This window comes from Scomber japonicus, chromosome 20, assembly GCF_027409825.1.
Source record: "Scomber japonicus isolate fScoJap1 chromosome 20, fScoJap1.pri, whole genome shotgun sequence".
Classification (NCBI taxonomy): domain Eukaryota; kingdom Metazoa; phylum Chordata; class Actinopteri; order Scombriformes; family Scombridae; genus Scomber; species Scomber japonicus.
In genome coordinates, this window is record NC_070597.1 from 17,248,191 (window position 1) to 17,262,487 (window position 14,297).

A 14,297-nucleotide genomic window follows, 5' to 3' on the forward strand; every position below is an offset into this window, starting at 1 on the left:
AAACACACAGTTATGCATCTTTGGAGAACCAGCCTCAGGAGGGTATGGCAGGATATTGTCAAGGCTGTTTTTAGAAAGGGCCCAGTTACACCAGAAACTGGCAGAGCAGAATTTTCTCACAAGTTTTCAAAATTAGTAATGCTATACCAGTAGCTACCTATTAAACCGCAGTGGACCACCTTTTAGCTTTTATATCTTCTTTACTTTTTAAAGCACTAGACTCTGACAAGTGGCTCCTTCTACTGTTTGTGATAAGCAGGAAGGATATAAAAATGAAGCCCAGACCTGAGTGCCTTGTTTGACATTGGGATGGTATCTCTTTTATTCTTTGTTCTTTTTTTTCTATGGGACCATGGTGGTGAAGAGGGAGCATGAGCTACAAATAAACTTAATCTATGGGCACAATCTTGTAAAACTGAAAGTGATCTTTCTTTGAAAGCACTGGTGCAGACAGTTGGAAGGACAACTTGGCATAATTTAGGTTCTCCTAGGAGGAGCTTAATGGAATTTCTGGGGGAAAGGACATCAGATCAGTGGTGAGGGAATGGATGAATGTGCAAATGGATGGGTTAGTATAAGTGGAAAGTTTTAGTGTCCAAGACTTTTCCACCCAAACAAACCAATTCAGTGCTTGAGAAGAAAAAAATAATGCAACAAAATATTGACATTTGGTGAATTCAATGCAGAAAATATCAATTTCACTGCTGGCATTGGTATTCAAAAATGCATATTTGTCAAAGTACATTACCTCTTATAGGACACCAGCACTTACTCATGTAAGCACTTATGCAAACATGCGGACACATGCATAGCAAGAAGCCTGTACTCGCTGAGGAACTTTGTCTTTTTAGCAAGCCCTTAAATAAATAAACAGCCCAAACATGAAGCAAGATGTGTTAGAATAGACAAAACATGAACTGCATAAAAGCAATTAAGCAACCTAATGAAGATTACTGTGCTGAATTTATTTTAAGACACATATATAGTTAAAAAAAACTAATTATGCAGAAACAACTTATTCTGCAGGCAATGATATGAACTCATGCAGCTATGGTGTTAGTTCCTTTCTACAGCGCGTCTTGAAATAAACATCTGCATAGCAAAAAAACAACATAAAAGTGGTCGTCACAGTCACTAAAAGGGCTACACAGAGAACAATAAATTTGGTTAAAAGATAAGTGTGACTAACAATTTTTCAAACACAATTATCCAAAGCCTTTGTGTATCCAAGTGATTAACAACACCACATACACTGAGAACATGGAGAACACAAATCATTATCAGTTTTCGAAGTTGGGTTATGTAGTTTTGTGTCATGTGTCTTCATACAGACTTGTGCAGTTGACAGCGGAGAAATGAGCCCCTGTCGTTCTTGCACTCTAATGAGGACCTGGTGGCAAACTAAACAACCTTCTACATAATTAAATTTGTACAACTCATTAGGCAGCAATGATTGAATGTGCAGATGTTTAAACGGTGAGGCTTACAAGCCTGTGACCTTGCAGACTAGGAACAGACCGTGACTCCATGCACAGAAACACCTTTTAACATTCTTAAATCTGCTGTGATCATTCTCAGCATAGCCGGCGGCAGCCAATCCCAACTGCAGTGGCGAGCAATATTCCCAGGGCGGTGACCAATCAGGACTCCTGTCATCAGAGCAGCAGTTAGACTTAACAATCAATTCATTTCTGCTGACAGCCTGAGGCCTGGGGCAAGAGCCTCGTTAGAGCAACAGCGGTGTATGTAACCTTCAGGTTTCATGCATAAAAGATACTTTGTGGTCATGAGTGATTGAAAATACAAAAATAGAAATGTATCTTTGCAGCTTATGATCATTACGAGTCACATGTGAAATGCAGCTTGTCAGAGAACATTAAGAGACTGTTGTACTCTCTCCAACAGTAAATCAATGAATAATTACTTGATAATACTTAGTATTCTCCACAGCACTGAACACGTGAAGGTAGCATTCATAGGGGCAATAACATACAAAGGAAAGGACATGTATTATAAGAATGCCATAAGAATTTCATATCTTTACAAATGTTTTAAAAGGCAGGGGTGTGCAGGACTGTATGTGCTGTTGGTAAAAGGGTTGAGCTACTGTACAGTAGGTGCTGTGAAACAAAACTGGCGTCTTCCTTTTCATGAAGTAATTATGGCAGGAGGCAAGAGGAGTCCAACAGGATCATTCCATAACAAATGGTGGCATGCATAAAAGCTTGACTAAAAAGTACTATATATTCTTTCTGTAGCAGTCTACATGCAAATGCTTAAGTAATTATGTGTCTGTGCATTATGGTTATGTTTGCACTAAAATAAAATCCTCTATTTAGGCATGCAGAAACATAATCCAAGCCAATTATATCTATTGATCACATTGTACTTTCAAGTGAAATGGCATATCTGCTCGACTGTCAAGACATCTCTGGCTGAAAACAGTGACAACTGTGGGAAAAATAATGTCACAATGCATGGAGGAAAACCTATGGAAGGAGGCACTCCATTGTGATTAGTCTGGGTGCAAGTCAACCAGTTCACCCTCCACTCAAAGAAAAAACACTTAAGATTGAGAACAAAGAAGATCGTCTTCATTTGTTTTTCTTTCCCAAGGTATTCATCACTACTGAAGGAGTCAAAAATAGCTTGCTCATGTTGCACAATGGAGAGATGAAAGAGTGAAAAAAGGCACTTCTGGGAGAGAGAATGCTTTCCAGGCTAATTGTGGTAGCTTCTCATACATAGTGAATAAGCACACACAGTGTTGTGTCTTTAGACTTTGTGCCAGCAGGAACAGTCTCCTGTGTGCAGCTGTGAGGACATGAACTATTTCTAAAGTGAAAACATATTCTTGCACAAAACCATCCACAAACTCAAATGAAGATTGCCTGAAGGCAAAACATCCAACCAAACTGACCATGTGATCATCAGTGTCAAATGGCGAAGATCCCCTCAAAATACTCAAGTTTTTTGCAGTGTTGACATCTTCAGTGATCACCACCTAGTTTGAACAATCATCCAGCTGAAGCTGTGCAAGTTATCCAAGACCAGCTAGAAAGGTTACCCGGAATTAAGAAATAATTATTCAACCATGGCTGACTCACTAGAAAATGTGACATAAACACCCAGTGGAACCCACTTAAAACAGCTTATGTTGAGTCAGCAACCAAAGTGACAGAAAAGCAGAAACACCTAAAAGCCAAGATGATGAGTGCAAGAGTCTATAGCCAGATCCAAAAAGCCTACACGGACAAATACAAGAAGATAAAAAAGGAGTGCCAGAAGGGACAAACAAGCTCTCATGGATTAATTTGTGAAAGAGGTAGAAAATGTCTCAACAAGGGGAAATCTAAGTACCCTTTATATGATCACCGAGCTCCTGAGTGGAAACAACACCAATCCCTCAGCTCCTGTATTGAATAAGTCTGGCAGAGAAATAACAACAGAATACCAGGAAGCAGCATGCTGGGTCAAGCATTTCTGAGATGTGCTTAATCAGCCTGATGAATCGGGCAACCCCTCCCCTGCAGCTGATATCCTGAACATTGATGTTGATGCCCCAACTTCAGAGGATGTAAAAAAAAAAAAAGAAAAGAAAAAGACCATCAAAGCCATGAAAATTGACAAAGCTGCAGGTATAGACTCCATTCCTAACCTTTTAACATCTAAAAGGGCCTTGACTATCTCATTCAGGAACATCTGAAATGGACAAAATAGTGATTGTACCAAGGACCTAATTGACCTAAAAATAAACGTAAAGGATCTGCTATGGACAACAACTTCCATGAAGAAAAGGCTGGATTTCTGATGGGCAGATGTTGCATGGATCAAATGTTTGCTCTTCAAAACATCATAGAGCAACATACTGAGTAGAGTGTTTCCATCTCTGAGTGGTTCCCTATACAATCTAGAGTATGCAGAGACCGCATTCTCTCCCCCATTCTTTTCATGACCGTGATGAATTGCATTATGCGGAAAATAACTGCTGACAAACACTGAGGCATCCAGCAGTGGACCCTCTCTAGCCCACTTTGCTGATGATTTTGCTGTCCTTTCCACAAATGTAAAACATGTGCAAGAAAAAACTGATTGATTCACTGAGTATGCTCAACAAATAGGCCTCATCACCAACCACACCAAAACTTAAGTGATGTCCATTAACACCAACACACGTGTATCCATCACGATAACTATGACTAACTGTATATGAGTCCCTTTAAGTCGCTGATTGACTTTGTGTATCTGGGAAGTCTAATTAACCAGGACAATAACACCACCAAAGATAGGCAGTAAAGACTTGGGAGAATTTGCAGCACTTACAAAAGACTCCATAGCATTTGGAAGTCAACACCTACAGTCCCAAAACTAAGACCTGCTTCTATAACATCTTGGTCAAGCCAGTTCTACTATATGGGGATGAGTGCTAGTGCTATCGAAATACCAAATGTGATGTGAACAAAGTCAGCTGTGGAAAGTGGCTGTGAAAGACCTGCTTTTTGTTCTAACCCAATATGACAATAATGAATAATAAATAACTCTACTTAAAGACCACCACCATTGTCTAAGATGGCTGACAAGATAGATCCCCCAAATGGCCCTCAAATGGACACTGCCATGAAATAAGAAACAAGGCCATCCAAAGACATGGTGAAGAATGGTAGAGGCTGAGCTGCTGGAGATGGCTCTCTCATGGAGTGAGGCACAACTAGTTGCAAAATACTGTGACAGGTAGAGGAACATTATCAATGCCTTATGCCCTACAATGGGTAAAGAGCATAAGTAAGTAAGTGAAATTTACCTGCAAGTTATACGCCACTTGTGTATATGGAGCAAGATGTAAAAGTGGGCTCTCTGACAAAGCGACACCTAATATTGTTTGTGCTGTGTGACGTCTAAAGTGTGATGTATTATCTTACGTAATTTTCCCCATTCCCATTCTGGAAAACCATTAAAAATTAATGAACCCCCAGAAATGGTTGCTCTCCAGACTATAAATTCCATTTTCAATTATTATGATGCATTCAGGCAGAAAGATTCCCAGGACTGCATACAGCTGAACTGCACAAGATATGAAACCAGCTCCTGGAAGAAGACAGCAAAGGTGAAGATGAGAAAATTCAGCCAAGTAATGCTTGTTTATTGCTGCTCAAGCTAGGGAGAAAAAAAAAAGTACTGTACAGTTTTTCAGGATTTTAGATATCCATGTTTCGGTTACCAGCAAGAATGTCAGGGTTGAGAGAAATGTTATTTGACGGATGGTCTGAATTTGCAGGATAAATGACACAGTGTCCACCCAAAAAACGGTACTATGTTCATGCATATGCAAGACATTTAAGCCTCTATTCTGTAAACAAAATGCAGTTTCTGTGTAAAAAAAACACACCTTTTTGATATGACTTGCTGTGGAAATAGAAAACACGTTTCACCTGTCTTGTACACTTGGTTCTCCGTAGCATACTCCGCTTTTACATAACTGAATCTGACAAGACCATTTCCCTTTGCTGTCCCAAAGTGCACTTTCATCTCCACTCTGACTTTTCCGTCTCACAGCAACACATTTTGCACAGAACTAGGCAGCAGTTTTGCAATATATGATCATGTGACTGCTACACAAATGGCCTTGGTTTTCTCACAAATCTCTGACTAGACACAATCATTAGACAGGTTTATTCTCCTGGCCTAATTCTCAGCACAACAGCTGCTAATAGAAGATGATCTCAGTCCTGTATTTTCATGTATTTTATCCCCAGAGACATGAACTGAGCTTGCTCTTTCACACTTTTTAATGAATAGAAATGAGAGAGGAAAGAGGTCTCAGAAAACTTAAGATGATTATTGTGTCAGAGTGATAAAGTGTAGAGAACAGATTGTTTTCAAGGGAATGTGTCATACATTGCATATTCTAGTCACAACGTGGCCTTTAGCCCTATAATGACAAGGCTTTGACAAGGCACCTGGTATTACTGAAGCCCTTCTTTATTGATAAGTTCTATGAATAATTTTTGTCGGCTAGGAGGAATGTTGGATCAAGATATGAAAAACAGAGAAATGTATGTAAATCATGGATTGTGCTGCAATCTCTGCTTCATGCCAACATTCAAATTATTTTATTGTCTACTACAATATGTAATGTAAACAGTGAAATTGTAATCATCAAGTAATAGTTTGACTTTGAGAAATATGCTTATTAATTTACTTGCCGAGAGTTAGATGAGAAGATCAATTCCACTCTCATGTCCGCAGGGTGGTATTGATCTTCTCTTCTAACTTTAGGCAAGAAAGTGAATCAGCATATTTCCTTTTCCTTTAAATTGGTTTCACAGGAAGAAAAAAGTGTTACAATAAATATTTCAAATTAATCTTCTTTTATAAAATAAAATATTCTGTTTTTTTAATGTCATATGTGTTACTTATTCAACTAATTGTTCAACCTGTGTGCAGAAGTAAAAAAAAAGTCTTTGTAGTTTTACAATGAGGGACAGTATTTAAAACATTACTGACTTTGCTGTCAGAAAGTTCACTTGGTGGCACTGCTGTAATTGGGATAAAATCTCACTTTTAGCTAACACATTTCATTTAGGTGCACCTCTATGCTGCTTTTTTGACCCACTTTCCTCCATTTTGTGGATATATTCGTCTGGGTGAAAAGTGGGCCAGAACCTTCCCATGAGCCTCCACATGTAGACAGGAATTGGATTTATTACCCAGAATGCCCCACAGGGGAACACTGTCCCCTGACCTGTCTAGGCAGAATCGATGAAACATGGAGGGGAGAGGAGCGGTGTGGAAAAGAGCAAGATGAAGAGGAGAAGTAACAGCTATTTTGGATCCCAGTGCACCCAGGAGAGAGAGAGAACATCTTGTAAAGAAAAGGAAATGAGGAGAAAAAGAGAAAGGGGGGAAACAAGAAGGCAGGACATGAAGTACAGATAAGATTGGTGCAAGAGGTGTCATAGCAGTTGTTTTCAGCCTTTTTGACTTGTTGTTAGCACAGAAGTGATGCCAACTCATCCTCAACTCTTAAGATGCACATGCTGAGTGACAGCTCAACCAAAGAAGGACTGCTCTATTTAAAGTGGCTATATGATCAATATTTTTATACTAACAATGGATCAAGTGACTACTTCTGTCTTGCAATTGTACAGTTTTGGTTCACTCTCACCACTCTGGTTTTCAGCTCCAAAAGTCCTGTGTGCACTACTTGCCCAGCACCAAACAGCATACAAGCAAACTTAACATTAGCTGGTTAACCCTCCTGTTGTCCTCGAGTGAAGGAAGGAAGGAAGGGATGAAGAAGGAAGGGAGGGAGGAAGGAAGGAAGGAAGGAAGGAAGGAAGGAAAGGAGGAAGGAGGGAGGGAGAAAGGAGGAAAGAAGGAAGGAAGGAAGGAAAAAAGGAAGGAAGGAGGGAAGGAGGGAGGAGGGAAGGAAGGAAGAAGGAAGGAAAGAATTAAGGAAGGAAGGAGGGAAGGAAAGGAGGAAGGAGGGAGGGAGAAAGGAGGAAAGAAGGAAGGAAGGAAGGAAAAAAGGAAGGAAGGAGGGAAGGAGGGAGGGAGAAAGGAAAAGAGGAAGGGAGGAAGGAAGGAAAGAAGGACAGAGGAAAGAAGGAAGGAAGGAAGGAAGGGAGGAAAGAAGGAACAGTCAAAACAGACGGGGTCAATTTGACCCAGTAGGACGACAGGAAGGTTAAAATAGCATCTTAGAGTGGCTGTATCAACACCTTTCATAATATGATGTGATAATGTATCAAATAACAATGTGTAATGTCAGAGGTGTCGCTCATAGTGATTAATCAACAGAGAATTATGACCAGAAAACCACATGTTTGACATCCAAATGAATGTGAATGTTTCTGTGTTTGTTTTGGAAGTGTAAATAAACAATTATTTGGTAGAATAAGTAGTTTGCTATATCAATTTAAAGGACGAGAATATGTCTGCTGCCCCCAAGTGGCCAAAAACTCTTTTGAACTATTCAGTGTGTATGTAGTGCTTCACCATGTCTTGTTATTTATCTTTCCTTTTAAAGTGTATCCATCTTCCTTTCAAACACCTTTAAATCCTTTATCTAATTCTTATGTTATTTGGTAACACAGACCCATAGTATAAACATGTGAAGTGTCATATAAGATGGACAAGTACATTATAACATATGCTACATCACGATATATGTAGCTACTGTATGGATACTCAATTGTTGTCAACATATCATGTCTGCCGTATCACACAGCCCCATTCGGCCATGAAATCCTGACACTTAAACTTGTGCTCAGCTTCACTTTAAAGTCCGTCCTCTTATTCATCAGTTATTGATAACCTAACAGCAGACTCCACTTTGTAATTTACTGAACTGGATTCTGTGTAAGTGATGGATGGTGTCAGAAAAAACAATGTAGACTCAACAGATGCATCTTGTGACAAAAGACAAACACTATACATCTCTATTAAAGCATCAAAATAGGCTTAAAGGGTGCAGTAGACTATATGGATTTTTTTAAACAATATATTTCTGATCTACATTCAAGTTTACCAAGAATAAAAAGTTTGGGCAGTAAAAGTTATTCACAAAAAATAGGCTGTGTGAAATATAATGATATAGCAGTATAATAGGATAATGATGTTTATTTTGATACTAACCATTTGTGTCACTTTTAAATTGGAGGTATTGGCATCTCTCACAAATTATATGTCAACATATTCATAATGATATCCTCATTCGTTTACAGTGCCTATTGTAAACACAAAAGAGCTGCTTGTCTCAATGTGACTTGCAGCCATTGTTGACGCAACGCATTGACAGCTTCTCAAAAATGGTGAAAGCAGCTTCTGGCTTCTCTGTTTGTTCTAGTAATCTCTCATAGACTCATTTGACAGTCACTCAAAGTCCCCACGAGCCGATGGACAAAGCAACAGTAACAGATGGTTAGCGTGTGTTTGTGTACATACAGCACATATGTAGGTCAGGTACACCACAGTCGCCGGTTACCATGGGAACTGGGTATCAAACATGACTGCAATCTCTCAGAGAAATCGACTTGTGGCCAAGCTACTACTCTCGCACCCTCTCATCCCCTCTCAGCGGTTAACCCTTTCGGATTAACCCCTCAGATTATGTGGGAATATTCAATGGCGAAAGTTAAAACAAGCTCAGAGTGAATCTGCCAGGCTCTGCTGGTGATGAGAGGGAAGATGAAGCATCACTTGAGATCAATAATCCAAAAATCCAAGACACATGTGGTCAGCCAGAAGCACACTGGTGCTGCCATTAACCCAAATGTACTGTAAAAATAAATAAATAAATACATTTTTATATAAATAAATAAATAAAAAATCCTAATCCCTCACACTTGCTGCCTGTCTCAGATCTGATCACAACACTCTGTAGATGACCTTGGGGATTCACAGGGAACACAAAGGGATTCTCCCTGCCTGTCTCTGCTTGTCTCCCTCCATCAAACACACACACACACACACACACACACACACACACACACACACACACACACACACACGCACACACGCACATTCATTTAACACACACAAGCATGCACTCTGTATGGTAAGCGCACGTGATTGGATGCGGTGAGCTGGTGATGCACGTAGAATGCTGATGAGGGTCTTTGGGTGCCTTGGTGGAAAAAAAAGAGAAAGAAAAAGGAGAAGCAGTAGAAAGCTTCCTCTATGCCTGCAAGACAGAGAGGAAGGAAAGGAGAGAAATAGAGAGAGAGGGTCGGGGGAAAGAAAAAACAGACCTCCCCACATTATTCATCAATGTCAAACACTGCCTTCACCTCCTGGTTAGACCGTACACATGCACCCAATCACACACACACACACGCCAGTATCGACACACATAGGTGGAAATACTTTCACACATGCATGTGACTCTCTGTGATGTATTGCTGTCCTTTCTTATCACATAATTCATTGTCAGTTCAAATACTCCAGTTAGCATGGCTTCACTCTCTGCTGCATTGTTCCTTGCTCTCCTTCTCTGGATCTATACACAAACCTTCTTTGTGCTCGCAGCGTCCCAGTTTTTATGTCTGTCCAGGCTAATGAGGTGAAAAATTAGCTTGAGGCACACCAGGGAAGCTTTTAGGGTCAACAGCATGCAAGTGATTTTTGGTGTGAGATAGTTGCAGATAGAGTATTACGTATTTATCAACGACAGGCTTCTTGAAGATCGGTGGTGGTCATGTCAGGCCTGGTCGTCGAGGTCTAGGTCGTCCAAAGAGGACCAAAGACTAAAACCAACAATCAACTGATCCTACTACTAAATATTCCCTGTGTAGCCAAAGCCTGACATTATGTTAATCACTGACACTGTAGTCAATTCTGAGTTGATCCCACATACAACATCCTGCTGCTGGAGATACTCAATAGAGCAGTGAATATATTAATCTGTTGCTTAAAATAGTCCCTAACAAATGCGCTATTTGCTCATGTTTGAGGATAACAACTACATATCCCTGGGCTTACATTTTAAAAGGGTATTCTTGTAAAATGCTGGGAGTCTGGCATGTTTTGATATGCAGAAAAACAAATTCAAACAAATCAAATTCAAAGCAGCAGAGGCAGAGATATCGTGGCTTGTAGTTCTTCACCTGCATCATCTTCATAATAAGGTTGCAGGTCTACAAGTCCGTGCTGCAATAACCCTGATGACATCACTACGACATCATTAGAAGGACATAAAACAAGTGGTGCTCCCCATGAATGTAGGTGTAAAATCGATGTCCTCATTTAAACTAGCTGGTGTGGGAGTTATGAATTTGAACTTTGAACTTGAACTTGAGAGGTCTAAAAGGATTTCACGAGGAAAATACATTTCTCCTCAAAGAACCTCTATAAGAAATGTATGGCATCAGTGATTTGTATTCTTTATTTGTAGCACGGATATACTGTATGAAAAAGACAAAATTCCCTGGGGTCAGTCAATCTATATACCGCAAGATATTTCAGTGTGAGTGGAGACATTTTAACATTTAAATTTTCTCAGATTTTAGACTGTAGATGGTCTTCAATATGAACTCTGGAGTCAAGCTGTTCTGTGGTTTTATTTAACCATTCCTGCTCCAGTATTTGAGTTGGTACCATACTCCCCATGGGGGGGATATATATCCTCTCCTGCTGCTTCTGAAATCCATCTGATGATTCAGTCAGGGGACGATGCTGGCTGTCTTCTCTTCCAACAAAATGACTCAACACTTGCATCCAATAGCTGTCACACTCTCCGCTGCGATCAAATAAATGACATGACAGCACATTCGTCAGAAACAACGTGTATTCTGCTTTATTATGCTGAGTTGGGCCCCTTTTTGCATTGCTGGCGTGCAGAGCAGCTTTGTCTTTTCCTGAAATATGAGGAATAATAAGTGCAGGGTCTATAAAGGTGTTTAGCTGTTCATTTGTCATGAACTAGGTAACCAACTACTTTGAGATAGAATACTTAAGAGGCAAAAAACCTGACAGAATTCACTTAATTTGATGAATTACACTGAAATGCCATAATAAAGCTATGTCACTGTTGATTAATAGTCTGTCAGCTGAGGTTGGGGTCAATTCCCCTTCTCCTCAGTTACTTTTCCAAGTATTAAATGAAACTGCAATTCACTTACTAATGATTCTGGTGGACAGATGGGCCTATATTAAATCTTCAAGTTAATTAAGTTGACCTTACTCTGAGCGTTCCATTTTTCCATATTATCTGCAGGGGGGAGTATTTTCCACTATGGCAGTCTGGGACCAGTGATGAATCAGAAGCAACGACAGTGAAGTAGTGAGTCATCAAAATCAAACAAGCCAAACGAATTAGATGCACCTTGTCATCGAGTTGTTGACTCTTGAAAAGCAAGCAGCGTTCGGACAGGAATCCAATTGAAATGTTCAAATGCCCACTTGTGCCACAGTGCTAACGTCATAAACACACCATAAACAAAATGCGTACATCATTACCATTTCAGTTTGACCTTTTTTCTCAAAATATAACCAGCCCTATCCAATATAGCACCAAAAATAAGCAGCATACACCACACAGGATATCAGAGACAGGCCTTTTCTGCACAGACTTGCATCAGAATCTCCTACAGTACAAACAGTTCCACCTCAAGGACACTCACTTATTACATGCATCTTTGTTTATTTTCCCCAGTTTAATTTTGTCTCCAGGCCCACAATACATCAGCTCAAACACACTCCAATGCTTATAGAGCCATCTTGTGGTGCTAAGATGCATTGAAGGCTTTGTCACACAGCATTTGATAAAAGACCCTCTTTGTTTTATTACCAAGGTTAGAAAAACCCAACTAGATTCTATGAGTGGCAAAATAACAGAGATGCCTGTTTTCAGCTGCTGAAAGCTGAAATCTGATAAGCTTTCAAAAGTTGACTCATTCACACCCCAGCTTCCACTGTCTTCACTTCCCTTTATCAAGTACATATTGAAAGTTAAAGTTGTGAACTTTTTCTGACCATAAAAAAACGTTCCTGTGCTATAGAGAAGCTAATCTCATGTGAAGATCTGCATGATGACCTCAGTGTAAAAGGACTATAAATATGGGCTATTTTTAAATATATTCTCATCATCTACATGGCGGTATATAAAGTGGTGGTATTTAAAGACTGTAAATATGAATTGAAATATGAATCTGCATTTTATTTCAAGTCCTAAAATTAAAATAAATATCTAATATTCCTGTTCAGAGCATGTACTGTATGTAGTTAATCATCCAATCACTATAGAGCTCTTAAAGATTACTCCCACACTCCACTGTAAATAGGAGTAAGTTGCTTGATAAAGTTATCTTTTTCTTCAAATTCAGTAATGAACTGCTTCAGTCATAAATTATCTCTCTAGAGAATTCTTAATATGCGTTCGAGTTCTTATCTGAGATCAAAAACTCACAGAAATATCCAATTAGAAATCAATCTTGGACTTTTATGATTGAAAAAAAGTAAAAATCCATTTACAAAACCAACAGGTTATCCTTATAAAGATGCAATAGTGAACATGTACACTATGAAGTGTTCTAAATTATTTTACAGACTTTTCCCGTGTTTTATAAAACAATGAAATGCCTGCGAATTTACAGCTTTATTACAGTAATGTAAAGATTTACCTTTAAAATAGTATGTTTGTTTTATAATACCAATTTATTGTATTAGCATGGATTCAAATATAATTTTACATAATATGTGAGGTAATGTCTTATAGAATTTGACCTGTTCATGAGAATGAAGAAATGCATGTAAATTAGCACAAAGGCCAGTCTGTTTTCCAATGTTTTAATCCACATTTATCAACAACAATAATCATTTTCATGCATACCTGTTGACTGTAATTTGACTGAACTTGTCTAGAAACTTTGCTGCCAGAATTTTACTACCATAACCACAGACCTCTGACACTGACTAGAAAGCTCATTCATGTCAAGTACAACATTTTCAGTTCCTTTCATGTACTACGTCACATCTCTTTTTTCTGATGTATTCTAAACAATAGAGGAACTGTGTCTATCATACTTTTTCATTTTAGTTTCTATATATATTAATGTTGATATCTACATAACTTGCTAGATGCCACAAATGGACCATTGAACATATTTGCCTATACTTGATGTAAGGGCACAGACTCTGGACTTCAGAAAACGCTTTTAGTTGAATAGTTGTCATTGGTCACTTGCGATACATACTGTATACTATAAATAACAGTATATATAGTATGATCATGTATTTCTGTATGATGTTAGGATATGATATGTATGATGATATGGTCAAACTTTACTTTTATGCTAATGTTAATGTTTTTTTGTTTTTAAATTACAAAGCATTGAAACAAATACACAAATACTTTCATATTTCCTTCCTTAAATGTTAAATATAATGAAATCTGATTCATAAGTTCCACAGAGACCAGAAATGAAACTTAGGCATAGCAACTAAGCAATACTGTACAACATGTCCCTGAAACCGCCTTTGTTGTGGTCAATTTAATCCATGTTTTAATGTATTAAAGGATTCTACTATGTTTTCACTGGAAGTGTGAGTTATGTGGTATTTCTGAACAAAAGAAAAAGGTTTCGCAGTAACCTTTTTTAGGCTCATTCATGTCTGGCAACATATTGAAACGTTTGTTACACATTCTTCTCATTCTCCAGAGAGGCATAAATCCCTCCAGATAAGAGCCGTCTTCCAGGAAATGTGTAAGCGAATGAGGAAAAAGTAAATAAATTGTAATTAGTGAATGTATTGAGTTGATATACTTTTAAATACATTTTTGCACAGTGCTAGGATTT